This window comes from Triticum dicoccoides, chromosome 1B (genome assembly GCF_002162155.2).
Source record: "Triticum dicoccoides isolate Atlit2015 ecotype Zavitan chromosome 1B, WEW_v2.0, whole genome shotgun sequence".
Classification (NCBI taxonomy): domain Eukaryota; kingdom Viridiplantae; phylum Streptophyta; class Magnoliopsida; order Poales; family Poaceae; genus Triticum; species Triticum dicoccoides.
Genome location: NC_041381.1, coordinates 227,535,209 through 227,559,380, shown reverse-complemented (window position 1 = coordinate 227,559,380; position 24,172 = coordinate 227,535,209). Strand labels below are relative to the sequence as shown.

Here is a 24,172-nt window from a genome sequence, read left to right as displayed (position 1 = left end):
GAAAATCGTCGGAGGTCTTATACCTCTTGACGTGGGCACGAGCCTGAAATCCCAATTTCAGCCCTCGAAACATCTCATATGTTTCGTGAGGTTTCGAAATCGTCTTTGGTGCCTCAACTCTAAACCGTTTAACTGAACTATCACGTAGTTATCAAAACGTGTATGTCCGATGTTCGCAACATCCACAGACGACGTTTGGGGTTCAGCACACTGAGCAGTGCATTAAGGACATAAGCTTTCTGCTGTCCGCATAATCGCTACTATCAACTTTCAACTATATTTTCTCTAGGAACATATCTAAACAGTGGAACTAAAGCGTGAGCTTACGACATAATTTGCAAAGATCTTTTGACTATGTTCAGGATAATTAAGTTCGTCTTATGAACTCCCACTCAGATAGACATCCCTCTAGTCATCTAAGTGATTACATGATCCGAGTCAACTAGGCCGTGTCCGATCATCACGTGAGACGGACTAGTCATCATCGGTGAACATCTTCATGTTGATCGTATCTACTATACGACTCATGCTCGACCTTTCGGTCTCTTGTGTTCCGAGGCCATGTCTGTACATGCTAGGCTCGTCAAGTCAACCTAAGTGTTTCGCGTGTGTAACTCTGGCTTACACCCGTTGTATGTGAACGTAAGAATCTATCACACCCGATCATCACGTGGTGCTTCGAAACGATGAACTTTCGCAACGGTGCACAGTTAGGGGGAACACTTTCTTGAAATTTTAATGAGGGATCATCTTATTTACTACCGTCGTTCTAAGCAAATAAGATGTATAAACATGATAAACATCACATGCAATCAAAAAGTGACATGATATGGCCAATATCATATTGCAACTTTTGATCTCCATCTTCGGGGCTCCATGATCATCGTCGTCACCGGCATGACACCATGATCTCCATCATCATGATCTCCATCATCGTGTCTCCATCAAGTTGTCTTGCCAAATTATTACTTCTACTACTATGGCTACCGGTTAGCAATAAAGTAAAGTAATTACATGGTGTTGTTCAATGACACGCAGGTCATACAATAAATAAAGACAACTCCTATGGCTCCTGCCGGTTGTCATACTCATCGACATGCAAGTCGTGATTCCTATTACAAGAACATGATCAATCGCATACATCACATATCATTCATCACATTCTTCTTGGCCATATCACATCACATAGCATACCCTGCAAAAACAAGTTAGACGTCCTCTAATTGTTATTTGCATGTTTTACGTGGCTGCTATGGGTTTCTAGCAAGAACGTTTCTTACCTACGCAAAACCACAACGTGATATGCCAATTGCTATTTACCCTTCATAAGGACCCTTTTCATCGAATCCGTTCCGGCTAAAGTGGGAGAGACTGGCACCCGCTAGCCACCTTATGCTCCAAGTGCATGTCAGTCGGTGGAACCTGTCTCACGTAAGTGTACATGTAAGGTCGATCCGGGCCGCTTCATCCCACAATGCCGCCGAATCAAGATTGGACTAGTAACGGAAAGCATATTGAACAAAATCAACGCCCACAACTACTTTGTGTTCTACTCGTGAAAAGAATCTACACATAGACCTGGCTCTGATACCACTGCTGGGGAACGTAGCAGAAATTCAAAATTTTCCTACGAGTCACCAAGATCTATCTATGGAGAGACTAGCAACGAGCGAAAGGAGAGTGCATCTACATACCCTTGTAGATCGCTAAGCGGAAGAGTTCAAGAGAACGGGGTTGAAGGAGTCGTACTCGTCGTGATCTAAATCACTGGAGATCTTAGTGCCGAACGGACGGCACCTCCACGTTCAACACAAGTACAGCCCGGTGACGTCTCCCATGCCTTGATCCAGCAAGGTGAGAGGGAGAGGTTGAGGAAGACTCCATCCAGCAGCAGCACAACGGCGTGGTGGTGATGGAGGAGCGTGGTAGTCCAGCAGGGCTTCGCCAAGCACCACGAGATATGAGGAGAAATAGAGGTAGGGCTGCGCCAAGAAGAGGTGAAACTCATGTCTTGGGCAGCCCCCACAACTCAACTATTTATAGGGGGAGGGGAGGGGGCTGCGCCCCCTCTAGGGTTCCCTCCCCAGGGGTGGCGGCAGCCCCCAGATCCCATCTGGGTGGCGGCCAGAAGGGCAGAGGGGGGAGGCACACCTAGGGTGGGCCTTAGGGCCCATCTGCCCTAGGGTTTGCCCCCTTCCCCCACTTCCCTGCGCCTTGGGCCCTATGGGGGGGCGCACTAGCCCACCTGGGGCTGGTCCCCTCCCACTCTTGGCCCATGCAGCCCTCCGGGGTTGGTGGCCCCACTTGGTGGACCCCCGGGACCCTCCCGGTGGTCCCGGTATGTTACCGATAAAACCCGAAACTTTTCCGGTGATCAAAACAGGACTTCCCATATATAAATCTTTACCTCCGGACCATTCCGGAACTCCTCGTGACGTCCGGGATCTCATCCGGGACTCCGAACAACATTCGGTAACCACATACAAACTTCCTTTATAACCCTAGCGTCATCGAACCTTAAGTGTGTAGACCCTACGGGTTCGGGAACCATGCAGACATGACCGAGACGTTCTCCGATCAATAACCAACAGCGGGATCTGGATACCCATGTTGGCTCCCACATGTTCCACGATGATCTCATCAGATGAACCACGATGTCAAGGACCCAATCGACCCCGTATGCAATTCCCTTTGTCCAGCGGTATTATACTTGCCCGAGATTCGATCATCGGTATGCCGATACCTTGTTTAATCTCGTTACCGGCAAGTCTCTTTACTCGTTCCGTAACACATCATCCCGTGATCAACCCCTTGGTCACCTTGTGCACATTATGATGATGTCCTACCGAGTGGGCCCAGAGATACCTCTCCGTTTACATGGAGTGACAAATCCCAGTCTCGATTCGTGCCAACCCAACAGACACTTTCGGAGATACCTGTAGTGCACCTTTATAGCCACCCAGTTACGTTGTGACGTTTGGTACACCCAAAGCATTCCTACGGTATCCGGGAGTTGCACAATCTCATGGTCTAAGGAAATGATACTTGACATTAGAAAAGATTTAGCATACGAACTACGATCTTTGTGCTAGGCTTAGGATTGGGTCTTGTCCATCAGATCATTCTTCTAATAATGTGATCCCGTTATCAACGACATCCAATGTCCATGGTCAGGAAACCGTAACCATCTGTTGATCAACGAGCTAGTCAACTAGAGGCTTACTAGGGACATGGTGTTGTCTATGTACCCACACATGTATCTGAGTTTCCTATCAATACAATTATAGCATGGATAATAAACGATTATCATGAACAAGGAAATATAATAATAACTAATTTATTATTGCCTCTAGGGCATATTTCCAACACCAGGTTGCCTTGCTAGGGTTTAGGACGAACAACCCGCAATTGGAAAGTTCCCTTTTACCTAACTGGGGACTGTTAGCTTTACTAAACAAAAAATGGAACACTTCTTGTATCTCATTAAGAGGATTCAGAAGAGAATATCCACATGTTCTCAATATTTAAGCTACGATGGGAGACTACTTATGGTCAATGTTGTCTTTTCCTCTCTGCCAACACTACAAGAAATCTGTTAATCCATGACGGATTTCTCGTGACATTGTGGTAAACCGTCATGGAAGCCGTCACGGATCATCCAGACTTGAACACCTGCGAAAACTATAGCCCTTTTATGACGGACATCGACAGGCCGTCACAAAAATCGTCATGGATTGAGTAGCTATACTATTATTTTAACATTGTATATGGACCATATTGTCCATCACGGACTGAACATCCTTAGGGCCAGACTTTGCAGGTCGCAGGTCGTTGTGGGACCCGACAGTCAGGTGTCGGGTGTCTTAAGGACCCACTATGGGGTCCACGTAAGGCCGTATAAAAGCAAAAGTTTGAAGCTGAACCATGCTCATAGGAAATTCGTTAGCTCCAACAAAAATCATATATTTTCTGATTTTTTGCCATTTTTTTCTAATTTAGTGTTCACACGCATGCTCATCTACCCCGGTATATAGAGAAGCCACTTGTTTGTGAGACCGACATAATTAGGCACCGGTTCTGTTAAAAAAAGTCACCGGTTTGAAACTGAGGCCTTGATCATAGAAAATCCTGTCAGCTACTTAGCTTTAACAAAAATAAAAAATCAGATTATTTCTTAATTTTGTTGCTATTATTTAAATTTTTTATTGTACACATGCATGCTCATATGCCATGTGTGCAGAAACGCTATGTATTCTTCTCGGCTAAAAAAACGCTATGTATTCTCGCATGCGAGATAGAAGCTCATTTTTTTAAACAAAAGAAATATAAAAAGGTGCAGCAGCGGGGTTTGATGCCAGTACTTCAAGAAATATGTAGATCCTTGCTAGCCACTACGCCAACCTCCCAATCTGGTTTTGTAGTAGGGGGTCCCTCTTAAGGTAACTAGAGCCGTTTTTCTCAGTTTTCTTCTTCTTTTGTTTTTTTCTTTTTCTTCTCCAGTTGTTTTATTAGAATTCATTTTTATATACATGATAAAAAATTCATTATATTTTAATACATGGTCAACATTTTTCTATACACATTTAGCATTCCCAAAATGCTAATTTAACATTTTTTTAAATACTTGTTCATCATTTTTTTTAAATTCTTTATTAACATTTAATATACATGAAAAAAATCATAATTTGTTTGATACATGATCAACAATTTCTCTATTCCCGTTCAATATTTTCCGAATGCTTGTTTAACACTTTTCAAATATTTGTTCATCCTTTTTTTCAAATTCTTTATAACATTTTATATATATGATAAAAAATCATTTTTTATACATGATAAGTAATTTTTATATGCACGTTGAACAATTTTTCCCAATGCTTAATAAACATTTTATGAATACTTTTTAACCTTTTTTTCAAATTCTGAGCGTAGTTTCATGATGTCATAGACTGACTGAAAAATCGGTTGAATCCATCAAAAATGAAAGGGAAAATCGCTTGAAGAGGTTAATCGATAGATACATGCTAAGATATTGTTGTGATACCAATGTGCACTTAGTAATATATTAATATATTAAACAAATGTTCTATGCGTATTCCGATGACTCGAAACACAACATAGAATATATTTTAACCAACTTAAGCTAAAGAACAAAAGACTAGGTTTCAAGAAGCGACGGGTCAGGTTTGAACACGAAACGACCAGTGCTTTTTCTATTGGTCAAATTGCATGAAACCATATCAAAATTTGACTTTTTTCAGAGTTAGTTTGTTATATTTAAGTCATTCAATGCAATTAATGAATACAATTCAATTTTAAACTGCAGGTGCACGAAAAAGTTTACAAAATTTGTTTGAAAAATCATATTTTTGTTTGAAAAGTCATGAAATTTGGCATGGTAGTCACACATGACACCCAAAACTTGAGAAGGTTTTGTAAAATTTGTAACGTGCGCTGCTTTGAAACTGGATCATCTCATGAAAGAATCTAGGTTTCGAGAGGCAACAACTAGGTTTGAAGGCGAAGTGACCACTGCTTCATCCACTGTCCCTGAATTGTTTTATACACTAAACATACACAATTACATGATCCATGTCAAAATTTGGCCTTTTGGGGGTCCTTTGCTATATTTAACTCCTTTAGTGTGTTTCTAGGCATTTAATGAATACAATTCATTTTTGAACTACATGTGCATGAAAAATCATATTTGTTTTAACGAGTCTATGCGCTCATATAATTCAAGTTGTGTTATAGGAAAAAATGGTTTGACAAAACATATTTAAGTTAACCATTTTTTGATAGGTTGCAAATAGGAGTTTGAATTATGCATAACAAACCATTGATCTTTAGCAAATTGTTTATGGGAACACAAAATTAATCTTTCTTCAAAGTTTCAAACATTTGTGTACTTTTGAGAAATATTCATACATTTTAATAAACATAATTTTACATCAAAAGAAAATAATATATTGGAAATATTGTTGGTCTATTACAACATTTATTCAAATATGTGCCAAAAATAATGTTCCAGATCTAAATGAAAAGTACGCACACATGCTTTTCTAGTTTGTTGTTCACCTCGTGTGCAACTATACTTAGATGAAAAATTTATTGTGGTATATTCCTCCGTCCCAAAATAAGTGACTCGACTTTGTACTAACTTTATACTAAATCTAGTACAAAGTTGAGTCACTTATTTTGAGACGGAGGGAGTATATGATAATTCTTTTTTTCCAATTTACTCCACAAGGATGCCTTATTGGGTTATTTGAATAACTGAAAAAATGAATTCTGGGCCGGCCTCACTATCAACAGTGGCCCGCTATAGTTTCCAACCAAAGTGGCAATCCAGTGTGAGGGCAAACCTGCGCTCTGATTGGTTGAACTAAGCGTCCCACGGATCGCAGATGTGAACCGTCCATCCACCTAAAATCCAACGGCAAGGAAACCTTCCCCTCTTTGTGTGCTTCCTTACGCCCACACATGAGACGCCATCTTCTCTTCCACCGCGAGGAAGTGGATCTCGGTCAGCCACTTCCAGATCCTTCGCCCTCCCCCTCCCCCTCCCCATCCATGGCACTCTCCCCATCCATGGCCGCAGCCATCCCAACCAAAACAAGGCCGGCAGCTATCCCAACCTCACCATCCATGGCCATCATCCCCTCTGCATCCCCCAACCGCCGGGTTAGTAGCCGCCGCGACCTCGCCATCCACGACCATCTTCCCATCTACATCCCATAACAACCATCTGCCTCTGCGATGTTAGCCTCGGCTCGCAGGCGGGAACGCCCCTGAAGGCACACTAGTGCCCGCGGAGCCGTTGCCATTGGTGTGGATGGTGCCCACTTGCTGCAAGGAGCGACGCTTCATACAGAAGCTGGATGGGCTGGGTGTGACGACTACGGGCGTGCTTGAGATCCCGCTTCATCCTCCACCTGACGACGCGCCTAGTGGAATTCCGTCGCATCGGACCAACAGGATCCTCGACGGGCTGTGAGCCGCATCTGCCACCAGGTTTCCCTCCACCTGTTGCTTTTGACATTTCCCATACCTTTCGTTTCTTATTTTCTGAGCCATTCTTAGAGCTTCTCAACACGCAGGTAATGTAGGTTCCATGGGTTCTTCGGAGACAGAGTGCCGTTCAGGAGCATGGTTCGAGGCAGATGGTTGCGAAAATGGTGTGTCCCTCTGAGACTTCGGCGGGTACAGCCGGATCCGCGACCACAAAGGCACGGGGATTAACCCTAGTTGACGTACGGCGAGCGGCGGCGACGTTGGGGAGCTGGAGAGTAGCTTTGTCTTCTTTAGGAGATGAATTTTAAGTTTTTAGGGATCTTTTTGCTCGTGTTCACATGTATTTTCCTGAGATGAATTTTAAGTTTTTAGGGAGCTGGAGAGTAGCTCGGTAATTTAAAATTTTTAGGGATCTTTTTTCTCGTGTTCACATGTATTTCCCGGTTTGATTATGTACCTTTCATTTTATTTAATGAAATGAGAATATAGTTTCTGACAATACATATTGACTTCAAATTTCCATGGAAGAAGAGAAGACAAATGAGAGTTTTTTTAGAAAGAGAAGAGAAATGAGATTAGAGGTGGGTGTATGGCTTGTAGTGAATTAGTGGGCCTTGCCTCGACCATAGTTTAATGGGCTGAATTTTTTAATTTGGGTTGATTGCTTGGGCCGTCCCTATTGGACCTGGTGGGCCAAAATTTTAACTGGGCCGATTCCTATAGGGGTTGCTGTGTCAGATCCATGTCAAATGATGATGTGGCAAACCTGTTAACATCGTTACGAGCACATCCGTTAAGCATGCTTGGGGCAGATCCATGACGGCCGAGCATCGTCATGGATGGTACAACTTCAAATTATGACGCGATATACATGACGGATCTCAAGTCCGTCATGGACGGGCACCCATGACAGTTTTTCAAAGATCCATGACAGACTAGAACCGTCACGTATTAACAGAATTCTTGTAGTGCAACTTTTCTGAAGAGCTGCATGCTCCTATATAAAGGTATTATTGAGCAAATTGATAAATATGGAAAGCATATTTTTTGGAGAGGGAAAGACCTAGTAAAGAAAAATCCACCTTTGGCAGCATGGGATATGATCCATCGACCCAAGAACAAAGGTGGTTTGGGTATCTTAAACCTATGGCCTCAGAACAAATGTTTATTAATGAGAATGCTGCACACATTCCTCAATCATTCAGGCATTCCATGGGTGCATCTGGTTTGGGAGATTCATTATCCAGAGGGACTCAGCCCCATAAATCCCCAATTTTGCTCCTTCTGGTGGAGAGACTGCCTCAAGCTTATCCAAGGATACCAGGAACTTGCGGTCTGCTCTTTTGCAGGATGGAAAATCACTCTCTTTTTGGACTGATAAATGGGTTGATTTACCAATAAGGGATTTATGGCCACATCTATTTTATTTCTCACAAAATAAAATAATTATGTCACCATTATGGGAAATTTGGATGATTTAACTGCACACTTTCATATTCCTTTGTCAGAAGAAGCTTATGGGCAATTCCAACAATTGGAACTACTATTGCAAAATACTGGTCTAGTTTCAGAGCATGATATTTGGCAATTACCACCAGGAGCACCTATTTATAGCGTCTCTAAAGCATATAAACTATTAATAAACCCATCCGGAGCCCATTCCAGTCATCAAATGGTTATGGAAAACCTATTGCCAACTTAGGCACACAATTTGGCTATTGATCTTCAACAGATTAAATACTAGAGCTATGTTACACCGAAAAAACTTCTTCATTGAGGATTACACCTGCGTAATGTGCAACCATCGCTCTCTGGAAACAAGAGATCATCTCCTCTTCCAATGCCCATATGATCAACTCTGTTGGCAATATGTGTGTCCCTCATTGTAGCCGAGGACACAAATTTACAGGATGAAGTGGCTCATCTCAAGCACCTTCTCAATTTGCCTTTTGCACTGGAAATCATAATTCTTGTTTGTTGGGCAATATGGACAACAAGGAACGCTTCATATTTAAAAAGATTATGTAACGCCCCGGATCCGATGCGCCAGGTGTCTGCCAGTTATTCGCCGTCGTTGCCATGTCATTTGCTTGCGTGTTGCATTTTACCATGTCATCATGTGCATTTCATTTTGCATACGTGTTCGTCTCATGCATCCGAGCCTTTTCCCCGTTGTCCGTTTTGCAATCCGGCACTCCTGTGTCCTCCGGCGTTCCCCTTTTGTCTCTCGTTGTGAGCGGGTGTTAAACGTTCTCGGAATGGCCTGAGGCTTGCCAAGTGGCCTTGGTATAGCACCGGTAGACCGCCTGTCAAGTTTCGTGCCATTTGGAGTTCGTTTGATACTCCAACGGTTAACCGGGTAACTGTAAAAGCCCCTCTCTCTTTGCAGCCCAACACCCCTTCCAAAGTGGCCCAAAATCCATCTAACTCCCCTCCATGCTCTCGGTCATTCGATAACGATCGCGTGGCCGAAAACCGCTCCTTATTTGGACTCTCCTAGCTCCCTCTACCTATAAATATGCTCTCCCCATCCAAATCCGCGGATGTTTTTCCCCGAAACCCTAAAAATCGCCCCCGCGCTCGCCGGACACGTCCGCCGCCACCGGACACGTCCGCCGCCACCGGACAAAATCGCCGCCGCCCCTGCAGCCACTAGCGTCGCGCCACGTGTGCCCCATGCGTCCCCGCCGCCGCGGCCCGCTTGGCCCGGGGCGGGCCCTCCCGGCCCATCCGGCCGCGCCGCCGCCCTGCGGCCCGCGCCCTCCTGCGCCGCCCGACCCGCCGGCGTGCTCCGGCTGGCGCCGCCGCGCCTCGCCGCCGCCGCGGGCTTCCGCTTACCGCCGAACCTCGCCGCTCCGCCTCCTGTCCTCGCCGACCTGCGCCGCCGCCATCGCGCCGCCCGGCCCCACGGCATCTCCGCCGCCGCCCTCCCGAGCTCGCCGGAGGCCGGCTCTCCTCTCAGCTGCGGCGCCGCTCGCCGTCCTCCTCCGCTCTGGCCGGAGCCGGAGCTCGCCGGAACCGCCGCGTCATCGCCGGATCTGGGGAGTGGGATGAGATCCACCACTCCCTTGATCCAAACGCCTCCGCCCATCCCGGATCTCTCCGTCCCGGAACGCCCCCGTCCACTTTTCCGCGGAGGTGAAAAAGACCAAGTCCCTGATATTTTGCAATAATCATGCCATGTTCATCGCCTTGTATCTTTGCATCCGTAGCTCCGTTTCGTGCGTGTAATATGTCAAATTGTTCGTCTCAACGAGTACATCATTTCATTCCATTGCATCATATTCATTTGAGGTCATCTAGATGCCTGAATCATCGTTGTAAGAGTGCTTCATGATGTTTTCTGCTGTCTGTTATCAGAACGAGCTCTTTTGTCATTTTTGCCATGATTGATGTGTGCATCCTATGAGGTTGATGTCTACATGTGTTTTGAACTATGCCATGTCTTCTTTACAGTGGTGTATGCCATGTATTTTTGTGATCAATGTGGGGACTAGAACAAGCATACAAACTAGGCATCGTGATGTTGCTGATTTTAGTCCCTGTTCTGCTGTTATTTTCATGCCATGTAAACTTGATGCTACAGAGAGATCCATGCATATTTAGAGATACTTCAGTAAGGGTGTTTTGAACATATGGTTATTTTCTATCCATTAATGTCCTTTGTTGCAATTTTGAAGTAGTCTAGCATGTCATTTTCGTGCTCTACTTTTGCTTCAAAATGTTTCCTGGTAGATTGTTTACATGTTATTCAATTTGGCCAAGCTTGTTGTAGTTGATCCTTAAATGCTATGGACTTGTTCTTGCCTTGGTTTGTTCCATAAGCATGTCTTCATGATGATGCTATGCTTATATTTTCATGCAATGACTTGTGGTGAGTGAATCGAGCTTGTTAAGTAGTGTTCATGATGTTGCTGTTTTGCTAGGCTGAATCTGTTATTTCGTGATGCTATATAAACATGTTGCTACTAATCATTCTATGCATAATCTGAAGATGTTCTATAAACATCTTTTGATCTACATGTCATACTCTAACCATACATGCCCCTGGTTGCATTTATAGGTTGCTGTAGCTTGTTGTAATCTTGCTCTAAAGTTGCTTCATAATGTTGCTGTCAACCTGTTAACATTAAGTTCAGTTGTTACCATGATTGTTGCTAGTGTCCCATGCACCCTATGACCTTGCTATTGCCATGCTTAGCTTCACAAACATGTCTTCTTACTGTTGGTTGCGTTGTCATGCCATGTTTTGCTCTGTAGTGAGTTTCACAAGCTCATCTACATGCCTTCATAATTCTGTTTCTGCCATGTATGAATCTGTAATATAACTTGCTATGTTTACGTGGGTGCCATCATATTTTCTGATCCTTTTTGGCTTATGGTCACTAAAGGACATTTGATCTATGCATTTAGTAGGTTCATTCCATGCCTTTGTTTGCCATTATAAGTTCCTGTAACATGTCGTTTGATAGCTCCAAACATTGCATCGTGATGTTATTTTCTGCAAAGTCTGAAATTGTTATTACTTGCAATCTTACCATGTGTGTTTGAGCATGTTCTAGTGATTTCTAGAGATAGCTCAGTGTTCATGTTTTGTTGTGCTTTACCTGTACATCATTCCCATGCTTTTTTTTATTATGTTGAGGTGCTGTAACATGTTGTTTTGATGCTTGCAATATGCCTAGTTGCTGTTTTGGACAGCTTGTCCTTTAAACTTGTATGGAGTGTATGTGTTTAAACCGTTGCTCCGTTTTGAGTGTGCTTTATATGAAACTTGCTTAGAATTGCATTTAGTTTCATATTATCATGTTGCATCCTTATTTTGAGGTGTTTGATTGATGTTTGTATGCATTTTGCATCAATGCCATGTTTATCTTGTTTTGCTCATATCTTCTAGGCCGTAGCTCCAAACTAAGTGTACTTTATATGTAACTTGACTAGAATCTCGTGTAGATCATCCTTGTGCATCTTAACTTGCGTTTAACAACTTGAACATAAGGTTTATTCAGATCTGGACCAATTTCGAAATTTGCATATGAGGACTTACCGGAATTGTTATATGTTGTTCCCGGCCTCATTTAAACTTGCCTTGATGTGTCGCTCTTGTTTGCTTCATCTCTTGTCATGAGTAGCCTTCATGTAGCTTTGTCATGCATCATGCTTGTTGTGCATCATGCCTTGTTCTTGTGTGGTGTGTTTACCATGCTGTGTGCTTCTTCTTGTTAGTTCCTGTTTCGTTGCGATCGTGAGGATTCGTTCGTCTATGCTTGGTTCGGCTTCATCCGTTCGTCTCCTTTATGGACTCGTTCTTCTTCCTAGCGGGATTTCAGGCAAGATGACCGCTACCCTGGATCTCACTACTATCATTGCTATGCTAGTTGCTTCGTTCTATCGCTATGATGCGCTACCTATCACCTGTTTATCAAGCCATCCCAAATTGCCATGAACCTCTAACCTTTGACACCTTTCCTATGCAAACCGTTGTTTGGCTATGTTACCGCTTTTGCTCAGCCCCTCTTATAGCGTTGCTAGTTGCAGGTGAAGTTGAAGATTGCTCCATGGTGGACAGTATTTTGGTTGGGATATCACAATATCTCTTATATTATTAATGCATCTATATACTTGGTAAAGGGTGGAAGACTTGGTCTTTTGCCTGGTGTTTTGTTCCACTCTTGCCGCCCTAGTTTCCGTCATACCGGTGTTATGTTCCCGGATTTTGCGTTCCTTACACGGTCGGGTGATTTATGGGACCCCCTCGACAGTTCGCTTTGAATAAAACTCCTCCAGCAAGGCCCAACCTTGGTTTTACCATTTGCCTCACCACCATCTATCCCTTTCCCTTGGGTCGGCCAACCCGAGGGTCATCTTTATTTTAGCCCCCCCTGGGCCAGTGCTTGTCTAAGTGTTGGTCCGAACCGAGCGATGTCCGACGCCCCCTGGGCAACCAGGGTCTATGCCAACCCGACGTCTTGCTCATCCGGTGTGCCCTGAGAACGAGATATGTGCAACTCCTATCGGGATTTGTCGGTGCATCAAGCGGCTTTGCTGGTCTTGTTTTACCATTGTCGAAATATCTTGTAAACCGGGATTCTGAGTCTGATCGGGTCTTCCTGGGAGAAGGTCTATTCCTTCGTTGATCGCGAGAGCTTGTCATGGGCTAAGTTGGGACACCCCTGCAGGGTATAATCTTTTGAAAGCCGTGCCTGCGGTTATAGGCAGATGGGAATTTGTTAATGTCCGGTTGTAGATAACTTGACACCAGATCCGAATTAAAACGCATCAACCGCGTGTGTAGCCGTGATGGTCTCTTCTCGGCGGAGCCCGGGAAATGAACACGGTTTCTTGGTTATGATTGACGTAAGTAGGAGTTCAGGATCACTTCTTGATCATTACTAGTTGACGACCGTTCCGCTTGCTCTCTTCTCGCTCTTATTTGCGTATGTTGGCCACCATATATGCTTAGCCGCTGCTGCAACCTCACCACTTTACCCCTTCGTTTCCCTTTAAGCTTTGCTAGTCTTGATACCCATGGTAATGGGATTGCTGAGTCCTCGTGGCTCACAGATTACTACAACAACAATTGCAGGTACAGGTTATGCGATGATCATGACATGAGAGCGATGTTTGCTTGTATTGGAGTTCTTCTTTTGCTTCTTCTTCGATCAGGGGATAGGTTCCATGTCGGCAGCCTGGGCTAGCAGGGTGGATGTCGTGTGAGTTTATGTTTGTGTTTCATCCATAGTCGGATGGTGCTCTGATGTATTTTGATGTTGTATTCGTGTGGCATTGTATTGCCTCTTGTATGTATCCCCATCTATTATGTAATGTTGATGTAATGATATCCACCTTGCAAAAGTGTTTCAATATGCGGGTCTATCCTTGGTGGGACCTTCGAGTTCCTTTTGGATAGGGTCGCATATTGGGCGTGACAGATTACCCCAAACTTGTATGCTTCCAGGCGCAAATTCAAAGAGGAGATGAAATGGCTCATAAATAGGGCAAGAAGGCAGGAGTACATTGGGATGGTAGATTGGGTTGCAACGTTCATATAATATGTTGTATCAGAATGAAGATGTAATTGTTATTATTGTATGTTCTATTTGTTTGCTTGTATTCTTCTATCTTTTTATTAGTTTCATTTTTCTTTGTTATATAGTTTCTTTTTCGCTTTCATGAACTACTTTTGTACCTTTTATTTGAAAATTAATGAAAACGCGCAGCAGAGTCCTGTTTTCCTCAAAGAAAACCAGCCCGCAGATGTGGCGCTGACGTTGACAAGCGAGTGCTCCCTCGTGGTGATGCTACCTACCTCACCCCGGTCGCCCCTCATGGCCAGGAGGATGAACGTGGGGATGAGCATCACCTTCACCAAGAAGTGGTGCTAGCAGTAGCTAGACATTGTTCCTCCGAGTGGTGATGGCCGGGAGCCCATACGAGCACACGCAGGCCATGGCGAGCATTTCGGCCACGACCTTGATGGTGGAGTAGGTTGGTCGGGAGTGTTAAATGAGCTTGTTCTTTCCACACTCTCTCGTGTTTTTTCTCGAAAAGAGGATTACCTGGACCTGTGCATCACATGGACACAATCATTTTGTTAAAAAACATGATCCAAACCGATTAGGCCCAAAATTACATAGCTCATCTACATAATCTATGAATAAGTCGCCAACCAAACTAGTTCAATAAACTTCGCACAATCATTTATAGTTGGCTGCATCTAGAAGCCATAAGCGCTCACACGTCCACATTTTTTTGGGTGAAGGTGGATTTTATTGACTCAAAGTGAGGAGTCAATTGAATACAACCACAATGAGCACACACCCGATCTCTGCATATGTTGGATGTACAACCAACACCAATGCATACACACACAAATAAACACGCGGGCAAATAGCAAAGTCATATAAGACCAATGTTGGAAATATGCCCTAGAGGAAAAAATAAAGTGGTTATTATTATATTTCCTTAATCATGATAAAGGTTTATTATTCATGCTCGAATTGTATTGATTGAAACCTTAAATACATGTGTGAATACATAAGCAAATACCAAGTACCTAGTATGCCTCTACTAGACTAGCTCGTTGATCAAAAGATGGCTAAGGTTTCCCGACCATAGACATGAGTTGTCATTTGATGATGGGATCACATCATTAGGAGAATGATATGATGGACAAGACCCATCGGTTAGCTTAGCATATGATCGTTCAGTTTATTGCTAGTGCTTTCTTACATGTCAAATACATATTCCTTCGACCATGATATCATGCACCTCCCGGTTACCAGAGGAATACCTTGTGTGCTATCAAACGTCACAACGTAACTGGGTGATCATAAAGATGCTCTGCAGGTATCTCCGAAGGTGTCTATTGAGTTGGCATGAATCGAGATTGGGATTTGTCACTCCGTATGATGGAGAGGTATCTCTGGGCCCTCTCAGTAATACAGCATCACAAGAAGCTTGCAAGCAAAGTGACTAAGGAGTTAGTTACAAGATGATGTATTAAGGAACGAGTAAACAGACTTACCGGTAATGAGATTGAACTAGGTATGAAGATACCCACGGTCGAATCTCGGGCAAGTAACATACCGACAGACAAAGGGAACTACGTATTTGTCATAAAGGTTCGACCGATAAAGATCTTCATAGAATATGTAGGAACCAATCTGGGCATCCAGGACCCGCTATTGGTTATTGACCGGAGAAGCGTCTCGGTCATGTCTACATCATTCTCGAACCCGTAGGGTCCGCACGCTTAACGTTCGTTGATGATATTGTATTATATGAGTTATGTATGTTGGTGACCAAATGTTGTTTGGAATCCCGGATGAGATCACAAACATGATGAGGAGCTCTGTAATGGTCCGGAGGTTAAGATTGATATATAGGATGATATGGTTGGGCCAAGGGGTAAGGCCCATGGTACTTTAGGTCGGTGCAAAAGGAAGTTTTGCGGAGGTCAGGCACCAGACGCCAGGAACCTGGCATCTTACCCTGGGCTAGACGCTGAGGCCCATGGCGTCTGGGCCAGACGCCAAGGACCATGGCTTCTGGTACTAGAAACCGATAAGGACTCTTCCTTGTGTTCCAAATCAACTTTGAGGGGGCTCTTTCTCCAAGAAACGACCCCAGGGCTCAACATATAAATAGAGGAGCAGGGCTAGCCCCTGGTGGACACCACGATTCACCACGTCGTGTGCCGGCGCCCCCTCTCCATCTAGTTCATCCTCCATCCATGTCTGTTGTGCTTGACGAAGCCCTGCAGAATAGTTTCACCACCACCGCCACCATACCGCCGTGCTGCCGGAACTCATCTACTACTTCACCTCTCTTGCTGGATCGAGAAGGCGAGGACGTCATTGAGCTGAACATGTGCTGAACGTGGAGGTGCCATACGTTCGATACTTGATCGGGACGGATCGTGAAGGTGTACGACTACATCAACAACGTTGATAAACGCTTTCGCTTTGCGATCTACAAGGGTATGTAGATGCTCTCCCCCTCTCGTATCTATACATCTCCATGGATAGATCTTGCGTGTGCATATTTTGTTTTTGTGTTTCCATGCAACATTCCACAATAGTGGTATCAGAGCTAGGTCTATGCATGATATGCACAAGTAGAACACAAAGGAGTTATGGGCGGTGATGTTCATATTGCTTCCCACCAATGTCTTATATTTTGATTCGGCGGCATTGTGGGATGAAACAGCCTGGAGTAACCTTACATGTCCACGCACATGAGACCGGTTCCACCGACTGACATGCAACTTGTTTTGCATAGAGGTAGCCGGCAGGTGTTTGTTTCTCCTTATTTAGTTGAATAAGATTTGACTACGGTGGGCCTTGCAGAAGGTTAAATAGCAACTTGATAAAAACGGATGTGTTTTTTGTGTAGGTAAGAATGATTCTTGCTAGTTACCCGTAGCAGCCACGTAAAACTTGCAACAACAAAGTAGAGGACGTCTAACTTGTTTTTGAAGGGCATGTTGTGATGTGATATGGTCAAGATATGATGTGATATATGTTGATGTATGAGATGATCATGTTTTGTAATAAGTTCACGACATGCGTGTCGATGAGTACGACAATTGGTAGGAGCCTTAGGGTTGTCTTTAATTATTGTATGACATGCGTGTCAATCACTTAAGCGCCATGTAATTGCTTTACTTTATCACTATGTGTTAGCAATAGTTGGCGAGACGACCCCGACGCTATGATGGAGATCAAGGTGTCACACTACTGGAATCAGGGAATTTGCCGTCTGCAAATTCTTTGCCATCAGCTAGCGGACGGCAAAGACGTTCTTTGCCATCAGCTACCAAGAAGCTGACGGCAAACAAATGTTGGACGGCAAAGAAGGTCTTTGCCATCTGTCATTTCTTTGCCGTCCGCTGGTTGACGGCAAAGAATCTTTGCCGTCCACTGGCTGGCGGTAAAGAGGGAAGTGGCATCCACTAATGAAAAAACTAACGGCCACTTTTTTTGCGTCTGCTAGAGGACGGCAAAGAGCCCGAAAGCAGACGACAAAGAAAATAACCTAATGTATCTAACGGCCGCCCCCGGCACCCACCCACCCATGACCCACACAGCCTTGGCCCCACTCACGATGCACACACGCCCAACCCACGCGCACACACACCCACGTTGGATCCCATCTCTCTCGTCTTCCTCGATCCCCTTTCTCCACCCCACGCCGCCACCAGATTTCGGCGATCCCCGCCGTTCCCCACCGCCCAGCTCTCCTCCCCGAGGTCACCTCTCCCTGCTCACCATCTCCACCGACCGGTTTCTCTCCTCGCCCAGGAGAGTCCCGCCTCCTCGCCGCCAAGGCCGCCGCCGCCCGCCGCCTCGAGCGGCGCCGCCTCCTCCTCGAGCGCCGCGCCGTAGACCTCGCCTCCCTCGCCCTTGCCGCCCGCGCTGGCATCGATGCCACCCACGCGCGCCGCCTCGCCGTCGCCCGCGACATCAGCTCGACCAACAACGAGATCGAGGACGCGCAGCAGTAGGCGGAGCAGTGGGACCGCTTCTACGAGTCCAAGAGGAAGGAGATGGAGGAGTTCCGTCCGTCATCTCCACAGCCTCCATCCACCCCGGCCGCAGCCACTTCTCAACCCCACGAGCAGCCTCCTGGCCTAGTTCCTCGTCATCGTCCTCCTCCCGGTCCCTGTCCACCTCCGCCTCCACCTGGTGGTCCCAGAGGCGACGATTCCCCGTCGCCTCGGCCGCCGTAGAGCTCTGCGAGGCCGCCACGGGTGGTGGAGACTCCGTCCGCGTCATCGAGACGCCGCAGCCCAACTCAAGTGTTAGCCCCAACTTGATTCTGATGAATTGATGCTTGATTCTGATGGTCATGGTGTGCTGCTTTGCATGTTAAGTTCAGCGTGGAGGTGCCTCCCTTGATATGCAGAGCGGCGGGTTGCACTCGGACGACGCCGGGATCGGGGCTGCGGAAGCCAGGAAGGCCGACCTCATGGCTAAGAAGGCCAAGCTGGACGAGACGCTGGCTGCAGCCCGCCAGTTCAGAGCACTGCTTCGGCAGTAGCTCCAGAAAGCCTTCGCGTCACAGGTTAGGGATCAAAAGGCAACACAAAACTGACTAGTTATGTGGTACAAGCAAAACGACATTCATTAGCTAGCTCATCAATCGCTTCGGATTAAGGATGCAATGCAAGTGTGGCGGGCTAGTGGACAGTAATATAGTAGTACAAATGTAGTGTTACTTTTAGGCAAATGTTGAGCAAATTTTGAACTAATGGATGAGTTTCGTGGGATGAAGCGGGCTGCCACTTGCACTCCTACTGATGAAACGAACTTCAAATGACTCTACATGCAGATACATGCTTTTTGTTTCTGTCTTGTTTAGAGGAGGCCCCGGCGGCGTCGAGCTGCTGTTGCTGCAGGCACAGCAACGTCGGCGTGGTCGGGATGGTCGCAGCCCTTCAAGATTCTCAACGGCGGCGTCTCGGCGCTGATGGCAGAGTCCACGGCGAGCATCGGCGGGTACAGGTTCAGATCATCCATGAATTGGTAGTTATTGGTCATATTTAGTTGCATTTTGGTCAGTCCGGTTGTGGCTATGGAGCACTTATTTTGGTCATGTGCTAGATCTGTCATGTAGGAGTATTTGGCAATGGATATTTGCTCATACAGAATTTTGATAATCAACTAGGAATTACAATTAGAATCAAAGCAATGCTACTTGTACTCCTTTCATGATAAAAAGGCTACTCGTAGGACCCTTGTAGGAGACCATCCTCAAGATCGATGAGAAGATGAGGTCTGGACCCTTGTAGGAGACCATCCTCAAGCAGCGCTAGATGTAACTTGAGTGCTTCAAACCCAATCCGTGCTTGCTCCTCTTAATCAACTAGATTATATTAATTAATACTAGCTACTGAACTTCTTGGATTATGTTACCAATTTTGATGATGGGCGTCCATCTATTATATTAGTAATTTGATTTTGGTAGTACCGTTGAATTTGGTTGCTTCTATTCATTTATGTATGTGAAGGAGTTTGATAATGTGCTCTTTTTTTTGTTTGCAAAATGAAGGACGCTGCATCCAGGTAGTGGGAATAGTTAGTCCTTGCTATCAATGGTAGTAGCATTTTTCACTGTTGAGTGTGAGGGAATTTGATGATCATCTACTTTTGCCTATCATCTACTTCTGATGTTTTCCATGAAAGTGACACGTGATCTCCCTTTGTTTTTCTTTTGGCTGATAGTATGATAACTGCTTGCTTGGCAGAAGTTATGGTTGTGCTGTTTCTTAGGTAAATAAAGAAACTAAGATTTAATTTGATTTGGAGCGCCTCTTGTTGTACCACAGTTCCTTCTCTTAGAGCTGTACTGGTACAACAGGTTTTGGATTGGGAGGGGAAAATGCTCTTCCTTCAGTCTCTGTTGAAGTCAAACCCATCCATGCAAAATTTGTACTGTAGTACAATTAATGTAGATGAATATATATGCCTTGCAATTTTATCGTGCATGCCATTCAACTAACTTGCTCTTGTCCATGCAGATGGAGTAGGAGGACGAGTGGCAGCAGCAAATCAGCATGATGATGACGGGGTGCAGAAGGCAATGGTGATCATGCTGATGGCATGAAGAAGGCTGATGACCACAAAATGAACCTTTTGGCATTTAGATATGGCAAACACAGGGGGCGTGGAGACAACAACTTGGACCACCCACCTCCCTTGCCTTTTTAATTTTGGTTGTGGTGGTTGCATCACCGTCGCGGTCGCAAATCAGTATGTAGTGTGCTTGTGGAGTTGGGTCTGGACGGCAGTGTCCACCCAGTAGGTTAGGTGTTGTTGCTGCTAGATCCCATGATGCTCACCTAAGTTTTGTGTTATGTGGAGGCCAACCTTTGTGATCTTATTTGTCAACATTTGTGTGATCTCGTCTTACTTTGTGATACAAGTTGTACGATATATATGTTTTTATGGATGATCTTGTGATGTTCTTTTTTTCCTGTGGTCTGTTAGATATTTGTGATATATGCATGGGCTATACATATGAATATGAATTGCTGAACATACTGTAAATGAATGACAGAGACGGCAAAGAAGGAGATTTGCCGTCCGTGCATCTGGACACTTTGCCTAGAGTCGCGGACGGCAAAGGCCTGCCGTGTAGTGACGTCCAGCTGACATCATTCGGCGGACGGCAAAGGCCGGACAAATTTTGCCGTCAGCGGCGGACGACAAAGGCTGCCGTTAGCCACCTAACGAACTAACAGTGTAATTATTGCCGTCTGCTTTCTTTGCCGTCAGCTGCTGATGGCAAAGGCCCCTTTGCCGTCAGCCGCCGAAAGCAGACGGCAAAGTAGCTGTTTGCCGGATCTTACTTTGCCGTCCGCGGCGAACGGCAAAGACCTTTGCCGTCCGATGTTCATGCCTTTGCCGTCCGCCTTGGCAGACGGCAAAGTAGCTGATTCCTGTAGTGTCATGCCGGTGACGATGGCGTCTTCTTCTAACACTTTGGCACAATGTTTCGATCCATCATTTTCATGAAAGACATTATAAAGATGAATAATATGAGGCAACCTCAATTATATTTTTTAGTTTTCTTTTATAGACTAAACTAGTCATAAAACAAGAAAAATAAAAGATTCAATTGCAAGATCTAAAGATATATCCGGCAACGGCGCCAGAAAAGTGCTTGATGTGTACTACACAACTTATTCTTGTAGACTCGTGTTGGGCCTCCAAGCGCAGAGTTTTGTAGGACAGTAGAAATTTTCCCCCAAGTGGATGACCTAAGGTTTATCAATCCATGGGAGGCATAGGATGAAGATGGTCTCTCTCAAACAACCCTGCAACTAAATAACAAAGAGTCTCTTGTGTCCCCAACACACCCAATACAATGGTAAATTGTATAGGTGCACTAGCTCGGCGAAGAGATGGTGATACAAGTGCAATATGGATATAGGTTTTTGTAATATGAAAATATAAAAACAGCAAGGTAGCAAGTAACAAAAGTGAGCAAAAACAGCAATACAATGCTTGAAACCAAGGCCTAGGGCTCATACTTTTACTAGTGCAAAGTCTCTCAACAATGAAAACATAATTGTATCATATAACACTCCTTCAACATGCAACAAAGAATCACTCTAAAGAGTGCCCCGGGATTTCTACCGGAGAAACAAGGACAAAAACATGCATCAACCCCTATGTGTAGATTACCCCAATATCACCTCGGGAATCTGCAAGTTGAGTGCCAAAACATACATCAAGTGAACCAATATGATACCCCATTGTCACCACGGGTATCCATATGCAAGACATACATCACGTGTTCTCAAATCTAATATTCAATCCGCCTTCAAAAAAAAAATCTAATATTCAATCCAACATAACGAAACCTCAAAGAGCCAGAATCAATTCATCACAAGAAGGTAGAGAGGGAAGAACACCATAAGATCCAAGTATATGAACAAAGCTCGCGGTACATCAAGATCATGCCAAATCAAGAACACGAGAGATAGACACATCAAACACATAGCTACTAGTACATACCCTCAGCCCCAAGGGTGAATTACTCCCTCTTTATCATGGTGGCCGCCGGATGATGAAGATGGCCTCCGGTGAAGATTTGCCCCTCCAGCGGGGTACCAGAACAGGGTCTCGATTGGTTTTCATGGCTACAGAGGCTTGCGGCGGTGGAACTTCTCATCTAGGGTTCTTTCTTGGGTTTTGGGTATTTATAGGAATTTCTGGCATCGGTCTTACGTCAAGGGGGTGCCCGAGGGGCTCATAAGCTCGGAGCTAGCGCCCTGCGGGGTAGGGCACACCTACCGAGCTTGTGGCCTCCTCGTCCACTTCCTAGACCAGCTCCGGTGCTTCGGAGGTCTTTATTGGTCCATAAAAAATCATCGTAAATGTTTAGCCCATTCCGAGAACTTTTATTTTTGCACAAAAAACGATACCACAGTAGTTCTGCTAAAAACAGCGTCAATCCAGGTTAGTTCTAATCAAATCATACCAAAACCATATAAAATTGTTGTGAACATGGCATGAATACTTCCTAAATTATAGATACGTTGGAGACGTATCACGGGGCGGCGAGGTAGTGCTGGTAGCGCCGCCCGCCACGGGGGCCGGGGGCGGTGGTTCGGCCAGCGGCCCATGCGATGGTCTGTTGGGGAAGAAGAAGAGGTGAGGAAGAAGAAGGGTTAGGAGACGTAGGATCTTAATCCAACCGCCTGAAATGGTTGACTGACCCAAATGATGAATGTAATGTGAATTGGGACGCCACTGCCCGGTTCAAGTCCACGACGTTCGGTTCCGCCTGCAGGAGGGCCTCGATGGTAGTGCCATCCGCTACTCCGTGTCGAGTTGTGACTCCTCCGCCCGGGTCGAGGAGCAAGAATCTGCCTGCAGGAGGGCCTCGATGTGTCACATCCCTAGTTCTGGTATGACCTAGGCTGGCTAGCCATGTGTGCATCATGTTTAAATTCCATTTAAATTTGAAATGAGGATTTGTGAAACCCTCAGAATCATTTTTGTAAATGACCCAAATAAAAATTGCTCCAAAAAGGTCCAAGAAAATGCTCATGTTGCTCTCTGAAAATATTGGACAGAGATAAAAATCAAACCAATATTTTTAAGAGCTCATAAGTATTTATTTTGGGCATTTGGAATTAATCCAATAATTAATTGCTTTGGATATATATTTGTTATATATATAGTATATGTCCAAAAATTCTGTTAATTGGTGAGGAGTTTTGGAGCAATCCAACTAGTTCCTACAAAAATTGACAGAAGTAAATAAAATGATTTAGTATTATTATTAAATAAAAAAAATGTCAGAAAAATAGAAAAGAAAAGGAAATGAAAAAAACTTACCTGCAGCCGTCTGGCCCAGCACTGTGCGGCCTGGCCGGCCCAGTTGGCCAGCCCAACCCACCTATCCCCCTCCACTGTCGTCTTCCTCCCGCCAGGAGGACAGCGCGTGTGGCCGCCGCGCCACGCCGCGCCACCTCCTCCCTCCCTGCCTGCCTGTCCCTCCGCCGATGCGTCTGGACGACGCCACGCGCCCCCCCGGACCCTCTCACTCTCCCCAGTCCTCTCCTCTCCTCTCCCTCGCTTTCTCTCTCGCGGCCGAACGCACCCGTCGCCGCCGCACGCCGTTGCCGTAGCCACCGTCTCGCCCTCGCCTCTGCGACATGAACAAGAGCTCTGCCTCCTAGCTCTGAAGCTCTCTGCTGAGCCATGCCGGCTGGAGCGCCCCATGGAGCCGTCGCCTTCGCCATATTTGCCTCCGGCCACCGGAGATCGTCCTCGCCGCCACACCGCCGTCCGGCCGTCCCCGAGCCCGCTTCGACGCCTGCTGCAACCGCTGTGAGCTGCTGCTCCTCCTCCCCCTCTCCGTTCTCACCCTCGCACACCGCAGCCGCATCCCCGCTCGTGCCGGAGCTCCAGCCGCCAAATATATATCCAAAGCAATTAATTATTGGATTATTTCCAAATGCCCAAAATAAATACTTATGAGCTCTTAAAAATATTGGTTTGATTTTGATCTCTGTCCAATATTTTCAGAGAGCAACATGAGCATTTTCTTGGACCTTTTTGGAGCAATTTTTATTTGGGTCATTTCCAAAAATGATTCTGAGGGTTTCACAAATCCTCATTTCAAATTTAAATGGAATTTA

General features: G+C 45.4%; 1 pseudogene; it reads left to right on the top strand.

Annotated features, from left to right (window-relative positions):
• Positions 1 to 6,588: 6,588 nt before the first annotated feature.
• On the top strand, positions 6,589 to 19,770 carry LOC119350312 (annotated as a pseudogene).
• Positions 19,771 to 24,172: the final 4,402 nt, after the last annotated feature.